Consider the following 18032-nt stretch of genomic DNA (forward strand, 5'->3'; position numbering starts at 1 on the left):
CCTCCTCACGAGACGTCAAAGACTATTTGGAGTCAGTGGCCCTCCCGGTGCTGGATCCTGCTCAGGCGGACCATCTGGAGCGGGATATCCATGTTGAGGAGGTAATTTCCGCTATAGCGCGGCTGAAGCATGGTAAGGCCCCGGGCCCAGATGGGTACACGTCTCTGTTTTATAAGACTTTTTGCACGGCTGTGGCCCCTGTCCTTGCTCGGCTATTTAATTCCTTCTCCGAACCGGGAGCCATCCCACCGGATCTCCTGAATGCGACGGTCTCGGTAATCCCGAAACCTGGGAAAGACCGGGCCTTATGCAGTTCGTATAGACCCATTTCGCTTTTAAATGTCGACCTCAAGTTGTATACGGGGATTCTAGCGTCCAGGCTGGGTCCGCACCTCCCCGGACTGGTGGAGGCGGACCAGGCTGGCTTTGTACCCGGCAGACAGACGGTTGATAATACCAAGCGGGTGACGCATGTTCTGGAGAAGGCCTCGCGGATCCCAGGGGAGCGGATGCTGCTGTCAGTTGATGCGAAGAAGGCCTTCGACAGAGTTCATTGGCCGTATCTCGAGCTGGTTCTCAGGAAACTGGGAATCGGTGATAAGTTCCGCACCATGGTATTCAACTGTTATAAACATCCTTCAGCGTCAGTGCGGGTCAATGGGTGTAGCTCCAGTGGCTTTGCCATCGAACGCGGCACGAGGCAGGGCTGCCCCCTCTCGCCGCTTTTGTTTGCCCTCTACATGGAGCCGTTTGCTCAGAGGATTCGCAACAACCCGGATGCCATTGGGGTCAAGATGGGCCAGTATGTCAACACGGTTAGCCTTTATGCGGACGATGTCCTGCTGACCCTGGAGGTCGTTACCTGCTTGCATCCAGGAGCTGGACACCTTTGCAAGTGTGGCCGGCTTAAAAATTAATATGAGCAAGTCGGTGGCGTTAGATGTGTCCCTGGCGGCGGATACCAGGAGGGACCTTCAGCGCCTTTTCCCCATGCAGTGGTCCTCGTCTACGGTGCCATACCTGGGGATTCTGCTGGCGCCCACATTGCCGGAGATGGTTGCGGCCAATTACACTTCCCTCAGCAGGAAGATCAAGGAGGAGCTTGGCCGCTGGAGCAAGGGCCTACTGTCCTGGCTGGGACGAATCGCGGCGGTTAAGATGACGGTGCTGCCCCAGATACTGTATCTTTTTCGTGCTCTGCCTCTCCAGCCCCCGGTGGGCTGGATACGACAAACGCAGGCTGACATTTCCCGCTTTGTCTGGCAAGGCCGCAAGCCGCGGATGAAGAGGGTCCTCTCCACGCTTGCCCCGGAGGCAGGGGGTCTTGGTATCCCGGACCTCGGTAAGTACTTTCAGGCGGCGCAGCTGCGATACCTAGTGGAGTGGAGCAGGTGGGAGTCCGACAAACACTGGCTTTTTCAAGACCAGGCGGTGGCGGGCCGCACCCTACAAGAGGTTCCATTCTTGCGCCGCGCGCATCGCCCCCCTAACCTTTACGCCTCTTTTGTTACGCGGGTCCCCCTGAGGGTGTGGGATGCAGTCTGCGAGGTTCGGGACCTTACCACCTTCCCTTCGCCGTTCACACCAATAGTGGGTAACCCGGACTTCTCCCCAGGGATGGAGCCGGGAGCTTTTTCCCATTGGGTGAGTGCGGGCTGCAGGGTGCTCTTCCAGATCTACGGACCGGAAGGCGTGATTCCTTTTCAGCAACTTCGGCAGGACTTCGGCCTGACGGAGCTGGATAGATTGCGCTACATGCAGGTTCGGCATTGGGCCCTCCAACCCCAGGTGCGTGACACCACTGCTCATCAAATTACACCGTATGAGAGGTGGTTGGTGACCCGGACCTCCGATGCTAAGCTGATTACCGATTTGTACAAGTACCTACAACCCCCGCCGTTTCACTATTATAACCCAGGGAGGGAGCGCTGGCACAGGGAATTGGGTAGGACACTCAGCCACAAGGAATGGGACAAAATTGCATATCGGGCGCGGCACTCTGCATATCATACGGGTCTTACGGAGACCTTTACTAAGGTGTCCACTTACTGGTCCTACACCCCGGAGAGAAATGCATAGACACACTGACAAGGGGTGCTGGCGGGGCTGCGGGCAGGAGGATACCCTCTCACACATTCTTTGGGATTGCCCCGTGCTGACCGCTTACTGGAAAGAGGTTTTGGACGAGGTGGATAAGCACTTTGAGATCGAGCTGCCGCGCTTCCCGGCGTATGTCTTGCTGGGCCTTCCCAATGACCTAATGTACCCATTGAAGTCCCGCAGGGGTAGGCAGATCGCAATTGCGCTGGGGTCTGCGGTCCAGAACATCCTTATCCACTGGCGCACCACCACTGTCCCCTCCATTACGGGTTGGTTGCATAGGCTCTGGCATGTGTTGGGAATGGAGAAGTTGTCGCTTACGGTGGCGGGGGAGATAGACCAATTTGAAGAGCTGTGGCAACCCTTCCTAGCGCTGCTGTCCACCGAATTCCGGGAGCTCACCTGCCCAAGGTACCTTAGACTTCTTAGGCTGACGCCACCGGTGACCCCGGCGGACTAGACTGAATGGGGGACGGGATCCTGGGGGGTGGGGTGCGGGTTTTTTGGGGCGGATAATCCTAGTACAGGGCCATTGGACGGGGGAGTTGGGGTATCGTTTCCTTCATTTTTTCTTTTATTGGGGGGATGGGGGACAGGGGGAGTTGGGTTGTGCTTTGTTGAGTTGCTAATGGCTTTCCTTGCTCAGATTTGGGGTGTTGATATGCACACAGGGGTTACACAGATTGCATTTTCGCCTTTCATTTGCTGTGCTTTTCCTCTGGACCAACGGACTGCTTTTCACCAACGCTCCTGAGTTGCACCTTTTTCTTTTACTGTACTGTATGTAACCCTAACCTCCTATCCCCCTCCCTCATGTTTTTTGTCTCAATAAAAATGCTTTAAACCTAAAAACAAGGGTAAGCAGTAAAACATATTCAAATCAAAACTAGACAAAACGGGGAATTAAAATATCGAGCAGCGCTAGATTGTCACAGCGTTACGCGCAGTAAAGGGTTGCCTTGTCAAGGAGTTTATCACAAAGGGTTGCCTTATCAATAGAGTTTATTACACCCCGGAGAGACTGTGCAGATTTGGCCTGCGTGACGATGCGACTTGCGACAGATGTGGGGTGGGTAACGCAGGGTGCTTACTCTTATCCTGGGAGTGCCAGGGGGTGCAGCAATATTGGGGCAAAGTGTTCCATACTATAGGTAAGCTATTGGATGATGAGATAACCCCATCCCCCGCCCTAGCCCTGATGGGATACTCTAAGAGACTGTCCAAAGCTCAGAGACACTTAGTAGATATGGGATTGCTGTTAGCTAAAAGGAGGCTGGCTAGATGCTGGATGAGGGGACCTCTCCCTCAGATAGAGCACTGGGACAGGGACTTGACCTACTGTTGCACTCAGACAAAGAATTACAGTGACCTTTTAACGTTGAAAAGCAAGCCTAACAATTTTTGGGGGCTAGAGCCGCGCCACTGGGCCACAAGTTGACAATGCTCCGACCCCAGTAGAGGTGTGATTTAGAGCGGGCTGCTATGGGTAATGTCAGATGGGGCCGACAGCATGTAGGGGGCCTTCTGCAGGTCCAAGGTTAAGTGGGCGCCAACAGGAAATATAGGGATGCACCACAGGTTCATGGAGCATATTGTAGAGACAATGGCATCGTTTGTTGTATGTTTGTATAACTGTGGAAAATGTGACGGCAATTTATATATCGGACATGTGCCACAGTCGGGGGAGAGCTGAAATGACTCTTATTTAACGCCGCCCGACCTCCGATATGTGGGCTGAAAGGCTGTGTTTGACTAGTGAAAACGGGGTTGCGCTGTCACGGGGGAGGCGCAACACCCTTCGGCTGTATAGAATGCAACAGTCACGGTTGGAAGAAAAAAAATTGTTTTAAAAAGTGTGCAGTAGTGTAGCCATGTTGTTTTGGGCTGAAGTGCAAGTAATTGGGATCTTGGGATCTAGTTTCATCTTTGTAAGAAAGCATGCATTTGAGTTGCATGGCTTTTTAGGGGCACAGAGTTACTGCATCTGTTGCACATAACGAAGGACCTAACCCCCAAATGGAAACACACATGGCCAACTAAAGCATGCCGGCTATGTGGACAGGGGGACGAGCCTTTGTTGCACCTCCTACGTATCTGCCCCCCACTACTAGTAATCAGGAAATCAGTTTTGCGAGAGGTACTAAGAAACGCACAAATGAGGACATGCAGAGCGGCAGTTATAAAATGCCTCGGAGGCAAGTCTATTCAATTATCCTGTAGAGCCATAAACATTTGGAAAATGGTGGCAAAAGAACTGGACAAAAGTAGCGATTTAACATAAGCAGCGTGAAAATAATTGTACACAGCTATTTGTTTGCTCTGATCATATAATTTTTTAATGTATTAACAGCTAACTGTCCAGGACGGCTTCACTATGTTACAAACTCTTGGAAAAAGGAAGCATAAAAAGGTTTTAATTTCTTAATTTACCGCCTGTTGACATGATTTAGCTTCAAACCTCTTTTGTCTTTTCACCCTCCTACAAACATTGCCTCTATTTAACTTCCAGTTTTAAAATGTGGATTTTTGGTGGTACGTCCACCCTTTTATACTTTTAATGAAATCAAATAAAAGTATTTTTTTCTATTTTGATTTGATTTGTTGCACATGATTAAGCTATTTCCAGTAAGTGTAGTTGTGTACGCTAGGGATGGGAAAGGAAGAGTTGTAGGTATTGCGGTCGTGTAAGAAGGGGATGCAAGGAAAACATGTCTTGTTAGTTGGTTCTGTATGAATGACAGTGCGTGTAAAAGAGCAAAGTTTATATTTTTGAAAGCCCTGGAAGGATATGACGGTATACAACATGTCACACTTGCCATCTTTAAAGCTTACGTGGAAAATACCAAAGCACGTCTGTTATGGCTACTTAAACTTTCTCAACCAGGTTATGCTGATCACCAGAACTCCTGTTCACATGTAAAGTGGACTTGTTTAGGCAGGTGCCCATCAAAACTCCTTCCTCTTGCATGAATTTTTTTGAGTGGCTGTCTGTGCCCTTTAAGCTCGTTTGCCACATGCCATATTCTCTCTGTTAAAATTAAAGCTCCTTCATCAAATGGTAGGCGTGTGGTTTACCAACCACACCTCCGTACTCTGTAGTGTGTGTTATTCACCATTACATCAATAAACACTCTCCTTCACACACTGCCGTGCTGTAGGCAGAAACATGCATGCGCACCACTTTTCTGTTGCTGTTGTAGAGCAGAGAAGCTGGCACTGGTTCTATAAAAATATCTACGTAATTGCCACGCTGTTTTACAGCGTTGTCGTGTTTTCTACGGCACACTGTCTATCCTCTCGAATGTTTTTTAAATTCTCTCACCATTCAAGCTCCATCACTTGGTCTCAAAATTGATATAGAAAGTATTTTTGTAACTTTAAAAAGGTGTGTGCTTTATTCTTGCTGCTGTGCCGAAAGCCCTATTTTGAGGTGATTAAACATCTTAAGATGTTATGATTTAAAAACAATAGAACAATCACGGTTACATTATTGGAGTCGCCATTCACTTCAGACGCGAGCACCAACTAAAATCGGAGACTTCCCCGGGATGCTCTTTCATACTGCTCAGTGGGAAACCCCGTTGAGGAAGGACCGTTAGGTGTCTTTGGATAACTTTATTCTATGGAGCAGTTGTCAAGTGTTCTTGTGAGGGCAGTGCAGTCACTAGGAGGCTTGAAGGGCATGTAAAGCCCACACAAATCATCACCGCAGATGCCCTGGCATCCATTGCTCAGTCACCCCTTCCTAAACTAAATTATGCAGTGATCAGGCGGAAACACTTGTCTCAGAATCATAACGCCCTTTTGAAAACAGACAGGCATGTATGTATGTATAGCCTTGATGTATTTCACAGGATGCAATTTCTATAGTAGCCCACTGAGCACCGACATTGAAATCCTGGTGCAGATCTCCATACAAAATATGATGAAAGATGCTGCGAGCGTTTGACGATTGTGGCTTCATTGTAACTTTCACAGCCTGATGCTTGTAATTTTCTGTTTTTCCTACCTCCCCCTGTTTTCCCTGCCCCTCATCTCTTTGCGTGCTCAAGTCCCTCCATACATTAATAGCTGACCTCAGACATCAGATGGAGATGGTGAAAGTGGAACTTGCCTTGTTCCAAGATAAGCAAGTGCGGTTTGGGGATCAAAAGGTGACTTGCTGCCCGTGAATCTTCATTAATGCCAGCCATTAACCCTTGCAGTGCCTCGCTCATGCTTGGAATTGGGTTTGTCTGGAATGCTGCATCTCCGGAGTTTAATAAGACTAGCGTGCAGGGGTTTTGTGTGCACTATTACTATGAGAAATTAAAATGCAGCCTCCTGTTTCCAACCTTCTTTACAATGCGGCATGGGCAGAAGTTGTGTCAGTGCTCTGGAAGCCCCGAGAGTGGTAGGTTTCCACGTAGTTGATCAGGTTTCGGAAGTCTCCTCCAGCTCCTTTGGCTCTGCTGTGTAATTCCAATATGTTAAGGTAAATACAATTGGTTGCAGAAATGTGTGCTTGGCGGTAGATCGGTCAGTGTGTATTTTTTTTCCTTTCTGCTAAAATTTGAAGCCCCCCCCAGTCTGTCTTCGTGCTCCACTCGAAGTCGGTGTAGATAGTCCTGCTGGGATTCTACGTGTGTTCCACCCATGGATGTTTCTGAAAGGTACCTCTGGGAAAATGAATGGAACCAAAAATAATCAGTTGCTGATGGTGAGAGTGCAGTTGTTCTGCACACCAGTCCACGAACCCAAACTTAACTGTATGCGGCCAAAAGTGGGGGTACAGGCCAACTCTGAAGTGCATAGCAATACCAAAGTGAAGGAGGTGCATGTACAAACCTGAGTCACTTGAGATAAGCCACTGTACAAAGTATTTACTGCAAACGCTCCCGAATGCAACATTGGGGTTACAAGTGCTGAACAGTTGTCTTAGTGAGAAAAAGAGAGTGCTGTGTGGGATGCTTGCATTAATCCCGTCTGGCAGCGGCAGTGCAAACTTCTACAAACAAGCATTGGCAACAAAAGTCATCGTGATGACGCGCTAAAACACGCAAGGGATGCGCTCGTCTTTGTGCGTGTTCTAGCAAGCTGGTCGCCACTTTGGGAGAACTTCCCAAAGCAGCTTCTAAATGTCTCTCTGAGCAGCGCATGTGCGCTGACTCAGCGAGACCTAAAAATCACGGGGAGCAGAGATACGCTAAGACAATTAAAAAGATTGGCTTTTGTTAAAATTGGTGAAAGCATGGCTATGTGAAAGAGTGAAGCATGAACCACTTTTGCTCCTAGGTCTCTGCTACAGACAGCTTTAGCTTTATTTGGCAAGACCTATTGTAGGAGGTTGGCTTAGTATATGGTGCTTACTTAAAAAATTGTAACACCCTGCACTAATCCAGACAACCCTTATGGTGATTTTAGTGGTTGTAGGCAACCTTAGAAAGCTCTCTAAGTGATAGCTGTGGAGAGCAGCCTACAGGCTTAGTCCAAAAGGAGTGTAAAGCAGCCTGTTTTACCAGATCTTATTCTTATTGGTATAGGTTAAGTGAAAATGAACCACACAATGTATTTATAAAAATAGGTATTTATTAGAAGACACTCACTAGCACATTACCATATCGACTACCCGGATATATAACACAAATGCACACATTACTTTGCAATAACAACAGTTAAGTTACACTAATACATGGTGGTCGACAGAGGGAGACTAAGCCATATACTAAAATTGAGGAATGCGAATTGCGACTCGAGTCAAGACTGTACTCAGAGAACGTAGAAATCCTGAGAAATCAGGGATCCGCTAGAGCTAAGTACCCAGGAACCCCACAGGGGCCATGTGCAGTGTGGGAACAATACCCTGTGCTCAATTCGAGTCAGTGGGTAAGTTGTGGTTGCTATTTTAAAGAAGGACCCTTCCCAGTGGACCCTGAAGAAGCCCCGTGGAAGACAGCAGGTTGGAGAGCGACCACACCCTTGGATACCCCAGGAACCACGGTACCTACACCAGGGAAGCCTAGTGCATTGGTGTGAAGTGGCGTATGAAACCGCCACACTCAATGGAGGACTTCAAGAAGATGCCGTTGGAGGAGAAGGTGAAAGTGTCCGGTGGAACCCAAAGGTGGATTCAAGTTGGGATGAAACATGCAAGCAGAGGGGACAGGGTCTATGCTACTCAGGAGTGAACAGAAGGCACTGAAGAAAACCCACCAATGTTGGTAGATACAGTAGAGTTGACAATGACCTGGGAGATGCAGCTGTGTCAACCAGGCGACGCTGTGGAAGACCAGGAGCCGTTCAGAGCTGTCCCACGACGGATGACGAGAGTTGGAGGTTTGTGTCCGTTGGGAGCACCAACAAGTCTTGGTAACCGCAAGCAACGAGCAAGCAAAAACAGTGCAGAAGTAGGACCAGCAAGGTCCAAGTGACTCACCATATGCAGGGGAGTCCGAGTAGACCCCGAGCAATCAGTGGAGCCCACTTAAGTCAAAGAAGACCCTCGAAGTGACCCACAGGCCAGAGGCACAGGAGTCGCAAGAGGACCTTGAGCAGCTCACCAAAGATGCAGGCCCACAGTGCCAGAGATGTGGTGAGGAAAATGATCTTGGATTTAGGTGATGCTTGAGGTTGGAGTGTCTTGGGGCCCAAAGATCTCTGAGGAAGAGAGCCAACAAGCCTTGGCAACTGCAGGTCAACTCGGTGCACAGGGGTTTGGTTCAGGCGGTTTTGACAAGGGATACTAGCCTCAAACTCAGTGAGAGGACAGTGCAGGCCTCGAGAGAGAGTTGTAGAATAACCACCTGTGTTGCTGAGCCCTTTGGAGTCCCTGGGAGCACAGGAACAGCAGACCGGTCAGCTTTGTTGCGGTGCCTGCAGATGCGGTTAAGACTCCTTCACTTCAAGGGAGAATCCTTCAGGTGTCTTTGGATGTCCACAGGCCTAGGAAGGATCCTGTATGGAGCACAGGCACAGATGTTGCAGCGGATGAGCAGGACGACGAGACCAGGAGTAGCAGAAGTCTTCCCAGCTGCAGTGTCGGTGCCCAGAGCATAGTCCAGCTTAGTCCAGAGTGACCAGACCGTCAATGAGGGAGTGGTGTCTTGATCTGAATCTTGTCCCATGACGAATCTAGGGACCCACCAATAGGTAAGCCCTCAAGTCCCCTTGGGAAAGGGTTGGGACGATTCAGGGGTCCCTCGCCGGGGAGGGGCCGGACAGTGGGGCGGATACTCCCATGTCCTTTGTCCAATTTTCGCTAGAGCAGTAGCCAACGTCTCCCTGAACTAGTTTGAACTGGAGTATGCAAGGAGGGCACCAAATGTAACCTGCAAGCAGTCTCAGTGGCACTGACAAGCACCCCCACCCTGCCCCAATACACTAAACCCTGTCTGGGAGGTGGTCACACCTCCCTGTGTCAGGATATCTATTGTTCTGCCTTCCCCTGCTCGAGCTTGGCTCAGCAGCAGGAGGGAAGAAACGCCTCTCTGGTCGGCAGCAGCACTTGCTTGCTGTTCGGTTCTGGAAGACTGGTATCGGGAGCACTGAGGGTCTCCTGGACGAGCTTTACAGTGCATGGAATCATACCTTCACACCATTTCACGGTGTGGGGGTATGATTCCAACACGTTTGATACCAAGCATGACAGGTTTCGTTACAGCCAGTTTAGAGGCTGTCATTGTGTAATGATGGATGGCCACACTATACATCGTAGTGGGTGATGCACTTACGATCCAGTAGAATGGACTCCGAAGGTTGTAGGGGTGTCTAGCTCATGCAGGGGTCACACTTAGAACTGAGCCCCCTTCCTTCAGGACTGAAAGGCCTGCCTTAGGGGTGACTTACAGGTTTTAAGAGTGGTGACCTAAGATATTAGGAAACCTATATCTGCTGTAAGTGGTGCTAGCACTAGCTTACACAGGCTGCAATCGCAAGCCTGTAGTCACATTTTGAAGGGTCTCCCTTGGGTGGCATAATACATGCTTCAGCCCAAGGGAGACCCCATGTGTACCTATGCCCTGGGTACCTTGGTACCGTATACTAAGGACTTACAAGGATACACCAGTAGTCAATCTGGGGTATACCCAAGTACTTACCATAGCCAATTTAGGGGAGAAAGCACGGAGACTGGGGTCCTGATTAGCAGGATCCCTGTGAGACTAGTCAGAAACAGCATAATACCAGGTAAAGAGGGGGGGGCGGGGGTAACCATGAAAGCAGATCCTATTTCCTACACCTATTGTTTACTTATTCCTAGTGAGGGCTTTGGGCTAGCCCACTTCTAAAGGCTAGATAGCTTTGTAGCTTATCTCACTTCAATGCTCTGATTCAATTAAGCTCCTCTCAGTTCTTGTTTTTGGACCACCCAGGATGCATTTTGTTCTCTGTCGGTTGTGTCTAGGCCTGACCGAATGACAAATTTGGCATGGATGCAATAAGCTGGCAAGTTCTCTGCAACCATGTGCCATAATTTAAGGAAGTACCCGTCCAGCAAACAGCTGGCATTGACCGACCGAAGGGCGACGCTGGCTGAAGAGAACACTCCTTTCCAGAACACCTCCATTGCCGAACCACCAAAAGCTATCTTTCACTCTCTTCTTGGTTCCTGATGACACAATTTGACAATATTGTTTAACAGGAGCCCTCTGATATAAACCAAAATATAAAAAACATCCAAAGTCAACGCTCCATGTAGCTTCCAATAAAGTTCAGTTTCCACAGCTAACACAGCTTTCCTAGGTCAATCAACTTTCACATAATCATTATTACATCACAGTTTAAACATCAACATCCCTATTTTTCCAAACATATTTACTCACTCCTGAATTCGTACCACAACCAACATTAGTTAGCAAACATTCCACGTGTCATCCTCATTTTATTCCAATGGCACAGGCACCTTTTGACAAAAAAAATCTGAAATTAGATTTTTGGCTACCAGGTCCCCCTGTGCATCGCAAGCATATTCATATAACTTCATTGACAACCTGGCAAATCCCCACAGAGGCCTTGTACATCCCCATCAAGTTAACTTTACAAGGGTCTTGTGGTCACTCCTCAGTATGATTTTCCTATCCCACACTCCTTAAAATGTCCTAACCCTCATACACAAGCCAAGGTTTTTTTTTAATAAACAAATATTTTTCCTCCTCTGCAGAAAGTGAATGTGATACGAATACAATATTACACTTCTTCCAGTTCCACAATGGGAATAATACAGATCCTAATCCTTTTCCACTTCCATCCATGGCTATTAAACTGCCTCGTTGGGGTCAAACGCCTGCAAGACAGGTGCATGCTCAATCGCTGACTTCACACTCTGGAAAGCCTTTTCAGAGTGCCACTCATATATTTCTCATTGTTTCATCAACTATCTCATAGGCTGGGTGATACTAGGACATTTTGATCAGAATTATGATTAGAACTCAGCTAGGACTAAAAAATTATAACTCAGCTTTCTTAATGGGTGTAGGCTTGTCCAATGCAGCGTGCACAAATACCTTTCTAGGTTTTAATCCATTACTTATGTGTTCAAGGTAAATCACAAAATAAGAATGGATCCCCTATTTCGTTAGCTACTGTAGCTATAACCACATTTTTTTATGTTTTTTTAGGCGCACTGCCTTGGAACCCATAGGGTGTTTTAAAAGAACCCTCATTCACCTACCTAGTAGATGCCATGCTTCATCATTGGGTTTCCACCCTGGTCACAGAGTGCTCCCAGGGTGTGCTGCGATGGCTGAATACAGGGGAGCTGTTTTTTTTGTCAGGGAAGAACAGTGATGGTGAGTTAAAGAGCGAAAAGTGCAGTTTTAAAATTGGCTCAAGATTTCCATTCAATTAGACAAATTTTAATGAGGGAATTCTTGGTCAATGTTAAAAAATAGTGGGGGGTATATGTGGGATATTAAATTGATCCAGCTTATCCTCAATGTGCGGGAAGACCGAGGCGAGGAAGGTACTATGGAAGGTGAGATGCCTTGATGAATGTTTGACAACAGGGTACACCCCCACGGACTATCCCAGGTAGCAAGAAAATACCACAGCGAGGAGGAAAAACAAAATTTGATTTTCCTGACAAGTCAGTGTGTTGTAAGTACAATCCACCCCTCCCACCCCCGTTACCAATGCGCATGTCAGTCTTTTTATGGTCCTAACAAAAGCCATTCTGACTCTGAGAGGCACTATTAGAAGATGGATGATTGATGTAGACCACATTGAGGATAAGTTGGCAGCGTGCCTAAAAAAACATGAAAGAGTGGTTTTAGGTACAGTTGCTAATGAAATAGGTGAGCCGTTCTCATTTTGTTATTATATTAATTTTTTAGGAAGACAATTGGGTCCTGCATCTTGCTTCTCACTCTCCTATTGATATATAGATATACAAGGTAAATTACATTCCACAAATCTGTATTAAGAATTGTCAATTATTAGTCTATTGTTTTTCAGGTTGAGAACTTCCTTTACTTTTGAGTCCTGTTCCTGACTTGCTTTCCCTATTGTAAGAATGTCATCTTGAAAATAATAAACACCTTTCACCCTCGCAACATTTCATGCATGAGACCTTAGAACACTGCGACTGCCATTCCAAACAGTATTCTTAGGTATTGAAAATAATCATAAAAGCAAAAAGCTGTCTACTATTCTTCTGCAGCGGTATCTGATTCTTCTTCGGATGTATCTGATAAGATACCCAGAAGTCACCAGTACTAAACCAGCATGAATCCTTGATGGGGGTCAACATTCTGGATATATTTGGTAATGGAAAATTATCCACACTTTGCTCAAATTAATTTGCCCATGGAAGTCACATAGTCTGTCCCTTCTACTCGAATGTCGAGTCAGCATTAATGGAATCTATTCAGCAGAATCTACTTGTTTTATCACTCCAGCTTCCATCAGTCTTTCAAACTCACTGGTATGGGATTTCTGTGTACCCTATTGCTTTTGGGAACAGCTCCTTCCTTAACTAATATTCTGTGTGTAAATCCAAATAACTTTGAAATTTCCCATTAAAAACTGTGAGACATGATTTAAGTAGCTTACTGTCAAACTGTTCACCCTCACACACAATTAGCAATTGCTTCTTGCTACCTTTTCGCTCTTTTGGTCACCAAAACCTAATGAAGCTAGTATCTGCCTAGCAACGTATTATTTAACGTTTCTGAATCTAAATGGTAAGGCACACTTAACCATCATGTCTATAAATTTCCCACTGAACCATTCTGGAATCACATTTGAGGATAACAACATCCCCCGCCCATGCTAACAAACTTCTTGCTCCACAATTCCTCCTAAAAGATAGTTTATGGAGAGCTGGAACATGCAACAATATTGATACCTGCCTACCCAACTATTTCATGGAGAACTTAACTATTGTTAGATTTCCCTTCTTTACCACTGCGCCTAGATATTTCTGCCCTTCAAACTATAGTCATGGTATCTTTTATGTAAGTGGTATCTCTATAGAGAAAACCTAGCACACCTAGATGAACATGCTGGCACTCAGAATGCACTTGACATGGCACACAGACTTGGCACGGAGGTCTCGAGAGGAGGTTTCAAAACCTAACAGCCGCACAGTGAGCATGATCACTTAATTTTTCTGTGAAACATCCACTCCCAAGCAAGCTTACAACCTCCAGCTTGTTCTCTGTAGTTCTTTGTAGTTCGTTCAGGCACCTTTCCTTCTGTCCTTCTCAGGTTCTTCAATGCTGTGTGTAGAGGAATACTCCGCACAATCTTGAACTGGTCTGAGGTGGACATGGGGTAAGAGGCACTCATCCCAAAAACTGTAGATTCCTGTAGCACAGTGAATACAGATCAATCAATCAATCTAGGGATTTGTTAAGCACGCTACATACCCATGAGGGTCTCAAGGCGCTGTGGGGGGGTGGGAGGGGGGGGGGGGGGGTTGCTGCTACTGATCAAAGAGCCAGGTCTTGAGGAGTCTTCTGAAGGGCAGTAGGACTTAGGTCTGCCGTAAGATGGTGGGGAGGGTGTTCCAGGTCTTGACAGCGAGGTTGGAGAAGGATCTGCCGCCAGCGGTCGTTCTTCGGATGCAGGGGACTGTGGCGAGGATGAGGGAGGCGGAGCTGAGCTTGCGTGTAGGGGCGTAGAAGCTCAGTTGTGTGTTGAGGTACGCTGGGCCGGCGTTGTGGAGGGCCTTGTGTGCGTGGATGAGGAGTTTGAAGGTTATCCTCTTGTTGACGGGGAGCCAGTGTTAGTCTCTCAGATGTGGCTGCGGCGGGGGATGTCAAGGATCAGTTGTGCCTAGGCGTTCTGGATGCGTTCTGCCGTCTCAGGAACTTTGTTGATGTTCCTGCGAAGAGGGCATTTCCGTAGTCCAGCCTGCTGGATATGAGGGCCTGGGTGACTGTTCTTCTCGTTTCGGTGGGGATCCATTTGAAGATCCGGCAAAGCATTCGTAGGGTGTTGAAGCAGGATGAGGAGACGGCATTGACCTGTTTAGTCATGGAGAGGGTGGAGTCGAGGATGACCCCCAGGTTGCGTGCGTGGTCAGTGGGTGTAGGGGCTGTTCCCAGTGAAGTCGGCCACCAGGAGTCGTCTAGGCTGAAGGTGTGGAGCCGAGGATGAGGACCTCCTTCTTGTCCAAGTTCAACTTCAGTCGGCCGTTCCTCATCCATTCGGCGACTGCCTTCAGTCCTTCGTGGAGGTTAGTTTTGGCGGTGTGAGGGTCTTTGGTGAGGGAGTTGATCAGCTGAGTGTGGTCTGCGTAGGAGATGATGTTGAGGTCGTGATGTCGGGCGACGTGGGCGAGGGGTGCCATGTAGAAAATGTTGAACAGTCTTGGGCTGAGGGAAGATCCCTGGAGTACGCCGCAGATGATCTCAGTGGTGGTGGAGCGGAAGGGTGGGAGGCGGACGCTCTGAGATATGCCAGAGAGGAAGGATGTGGTCCAGTCCAGGGCCTTCTCTTGGATCCCGGCGTCATGTAGGCGTGTTCGTAGTGTGTGGTGGCAGACCGTGTCGAAGGTGGCTGACAGGTCCAGGAGGATGAGGGCCACTGTTTCTCCATTGTCGAGCAGGGTCCAGATGTCGTCTGTGGCGGGAATGAGAGTGGTTTCGGTGCTGTGGTTGCTGCGGAAGCCAAACTGGAATGGGTCTAGGATGTTGTTGTCCTCCAGGTAGGGGGTCAGTTGTTTGTTGACTATTTTCTCTGTGACGTTTGCCGGGAACGGGAGCAGGGAGATGAGACGGAAATTCTTGAGGTCCTTGGGGTCCGCCTTGGGCTTCTTGAGTAGGGCGTTGATCTCGGCGTGTTTCCAGCTCTCCGGGAAGGTTGCTGTCTCGAAGGAGGATGTTGATAGTTTTCCGGAGGTGGGGGGCGTTGATTGTGCTGGCTTTGTTGAAGATGTGGTGTGGGCACGGGTCAGACGGGGATCCAGAGTGGACGGAGTTCATGATTTTGATGGTGTCATCGTCGTTAACGTTGGACCATGTGATCAGGCGGCTGGTGGGCGCGGGGGTGAAGGTCTCGGTGGTTGGCGGGGCGGTCGTGGCGTTGAAGCTGTTGTGGATGTCTGTGATCTTGCGGTGGAAGTAGGTGGCCAGTGAGTCGAATTGGTCCTGCGAAGGGGGGATGCCGTTGGTGCTGGAGCTGGGGTTGGAGAGTTCCTTCACGATGCTGAAGAGCTCTTTGCTGTTGTGTGCGTTGTTATCCAGGCGGTCCTTGAATGCAGTCCTCTTGGCGGTTCCGATGAGCTGATGGTGTCTGCGGGTGGCGTTCTTGAGGGTCGTGTAGTTGTCTGGTGATCGGTCGCGGAGCCAGTTCTTCTCCAGTTTCCGGCATGCATGCTTGGAGGTCTTCAGTGAACCAGGAGGCTTTCTTGTTGGTGTGGCTGTTGGATGATGTCTTGAGCTGGGCGAGAGTGTTGGCGCCATCGTCGATCCACTGCCGGAGGTTGAGGGCGGAGGTGTCGGGTTCGGTGGGATCGGCTAGTGCGTTTTGGGCAAGGGTGGCAGCTATCTATTCTTCGGTGACTTTGCCCCAGCAGCGAAGAGGCATCTGTTGGGTGCAGTGGTGTGTGATGAGCTTCCTGAAGGTGAAATGGACGAAGTGGTGGTCGGTCCAGTGGGGTTCGGTGGTGTGGTTGAAGAAGACGTGGGGGCTTGCGGAGAAGACGGGGTCTAACGTGTGACCGGCGGCGTGGGTGGGTGTTGTCACAAGCTGTCTGAGTCAGAGGTTGATGAGGTTGTCAATCAGGGTGGTGGAGTTGACGTTGTTGTTCTCGAAGTGGAAGTTCGGGTCCCCGAAAAGGATGTAGTCTGTAGAGGCGAGGGCATGGATGCTGATGAGGTCGGCGATGGAGTCGCTGAACTATAGTCTGGGTCCCGGGGATCTGTGATTAGGGTTCCTCTGAGGGTGTGAATCTGGAACTGCAGGTGTTTGACGGTGCTGAGGGGGTCATCGGTGCAGGTCGAGATGCTGAGGGTGTTCTTATGGACGATGGCAATTCCACCTCCTGTTCCTTTGGTGCGGTCTCTGCGGGCGATCTCATAGTCTTCCGGGATGGCTATGGCGATGTCGGGTGCTGAGGCGAGGTTCAGCAAGGTTTCCGTCAGGAAGGCGACTTCTGGGGCTGCAGAGTCGAGGAGGTCCCCGATTTCGACGGCGTGTTTGCGAGCAGAGTGAGTGTTGAGGAGGATGCACCTCAGGTGAATGTGTTTGTTGGTTGCTGGTTTCGCAGGTCGGATGCTAGAGAAGGTGCAGTTCCGGCAGGTGAAGGGCCCTTGGGTGCCATTCGGGGTGGCCCGGTAGCAGGTGTGTTCTCATCCGGGTTTGAGTGCGTGTAGGGTGCTGGCGTCTTAGTGCAGCCGGGTGCTGTGGTGTCTTCTGGGTCCAGGGGTTCTGGCGCTGGGCGCGGTCCAGGCGCGGATGGATGCAGACGGGCTTGCCTTAGGCGTGCCAGCGGCGCGGCCCCCATAAGAGGGGGAGGTGGGAGGGAGGAGCAGCTGGGTGGGGGAGCGGACCAACGGGAGCTGGGGGAGGGGGGCGGGCCGCAGCTGCGGGAAACACAGGGGAAGGACAGCGATGGTACAGAGGCGGAAAAAAGGGCACAGAGATGCAAATACAATGCAGTACAAAAGGCACAGAGATGCAATTCACAATAATATACAAACAGCAAGGTATGCTAGATACGGGGGCGGGCCGCAGGGGACACAGCGGCGGCATCGGCGAGGGAGGGGAACAAGCACAGGCAGAATTCAACAGAGCAACAAGGCAGCAAGAAATAAGACAGCAAGCAACAAGGCAACAAACAGGGGAAAAATGGCAGTCACAGAACCAGTAATGCGGAAGACAAACCTAAGGGCCTACCACTGGCCACCACGGATGAGGCACAGGTGGTAGCCTGAGGGTGGAGGAGGGCCTCGAACTCAGCAACAGCAGGGTCAGGGACACGGCGCAGTTAGGTGGAGCTACGCGGTGTGGGGAGCGACCTCCCTTCAACAGGGTCAAGGGTCGCTCTCAATGCCACGTAGCGGCCACCATAAGAGGGGAAGGTGGGAGGGAGGAGCAGCTGGGTAGGGGGGAGCGGACCAATGGGAGCGAGGGTACAGAACTGGAAAAAAGGGCACAGAGGTGCGAATACAATACAGTACAAAAGGCACAGAGATGCAATTCACAATAATATACAAACAGCAAGGTACGCTAGATACGGGGGCGGGGACGCAGCAGCGGGATCGGCGAGGGAGGGGAACAAGCACAGGCAAAGGCAACAGAGCGACAAGGCAGCAAGCAACAAGGCAACAAGCAGGGGAAAAATGGCAGTCACAGAACCAGTAATACGGAAGACAAACCTAATGGCCTACCACTGGCCACCAGGGATGAGGCGCAGGTGGTAGCCTGCGGGTGGAGGAGGGCCTCGAACTCAGCAACAGCTGGGTCAGGGACACAGCGCAGTTAGGTGGAGCTACGCGGTGTGGGGAGTG

The 18032-nt window shown here is 49.5% G+C and overlaps 1 protein-coding gene across 1 annotated transcript in view; it reads right to left on the reverse strand.

The window, feature by feature from the left end:
- Nucleotides 1–18032, reverse strand: part of LOC147721188 (protein AF-10-like) — a 1319715-nt gene that overhangs the window by 359044 nt on the left and 942639 nt on the right. The gene's annotated exons all lie outside the window — the stretch shown is intronic.

Source organism: Lissotriton vulgaris, chromosome 4_1 (assembly GCF_964263255.1).
Source record: "Lissotriton vulgaris chromosome 4_1, aLisVul1.2, whole genome shotgun sequence".
Classification (NCBI taxonomy): Eukaryota; Metazoa; Chordata; class Amphibia; order Caudata; family Salamandridae; genus Lissotriton; species Lissotriton vulgaris.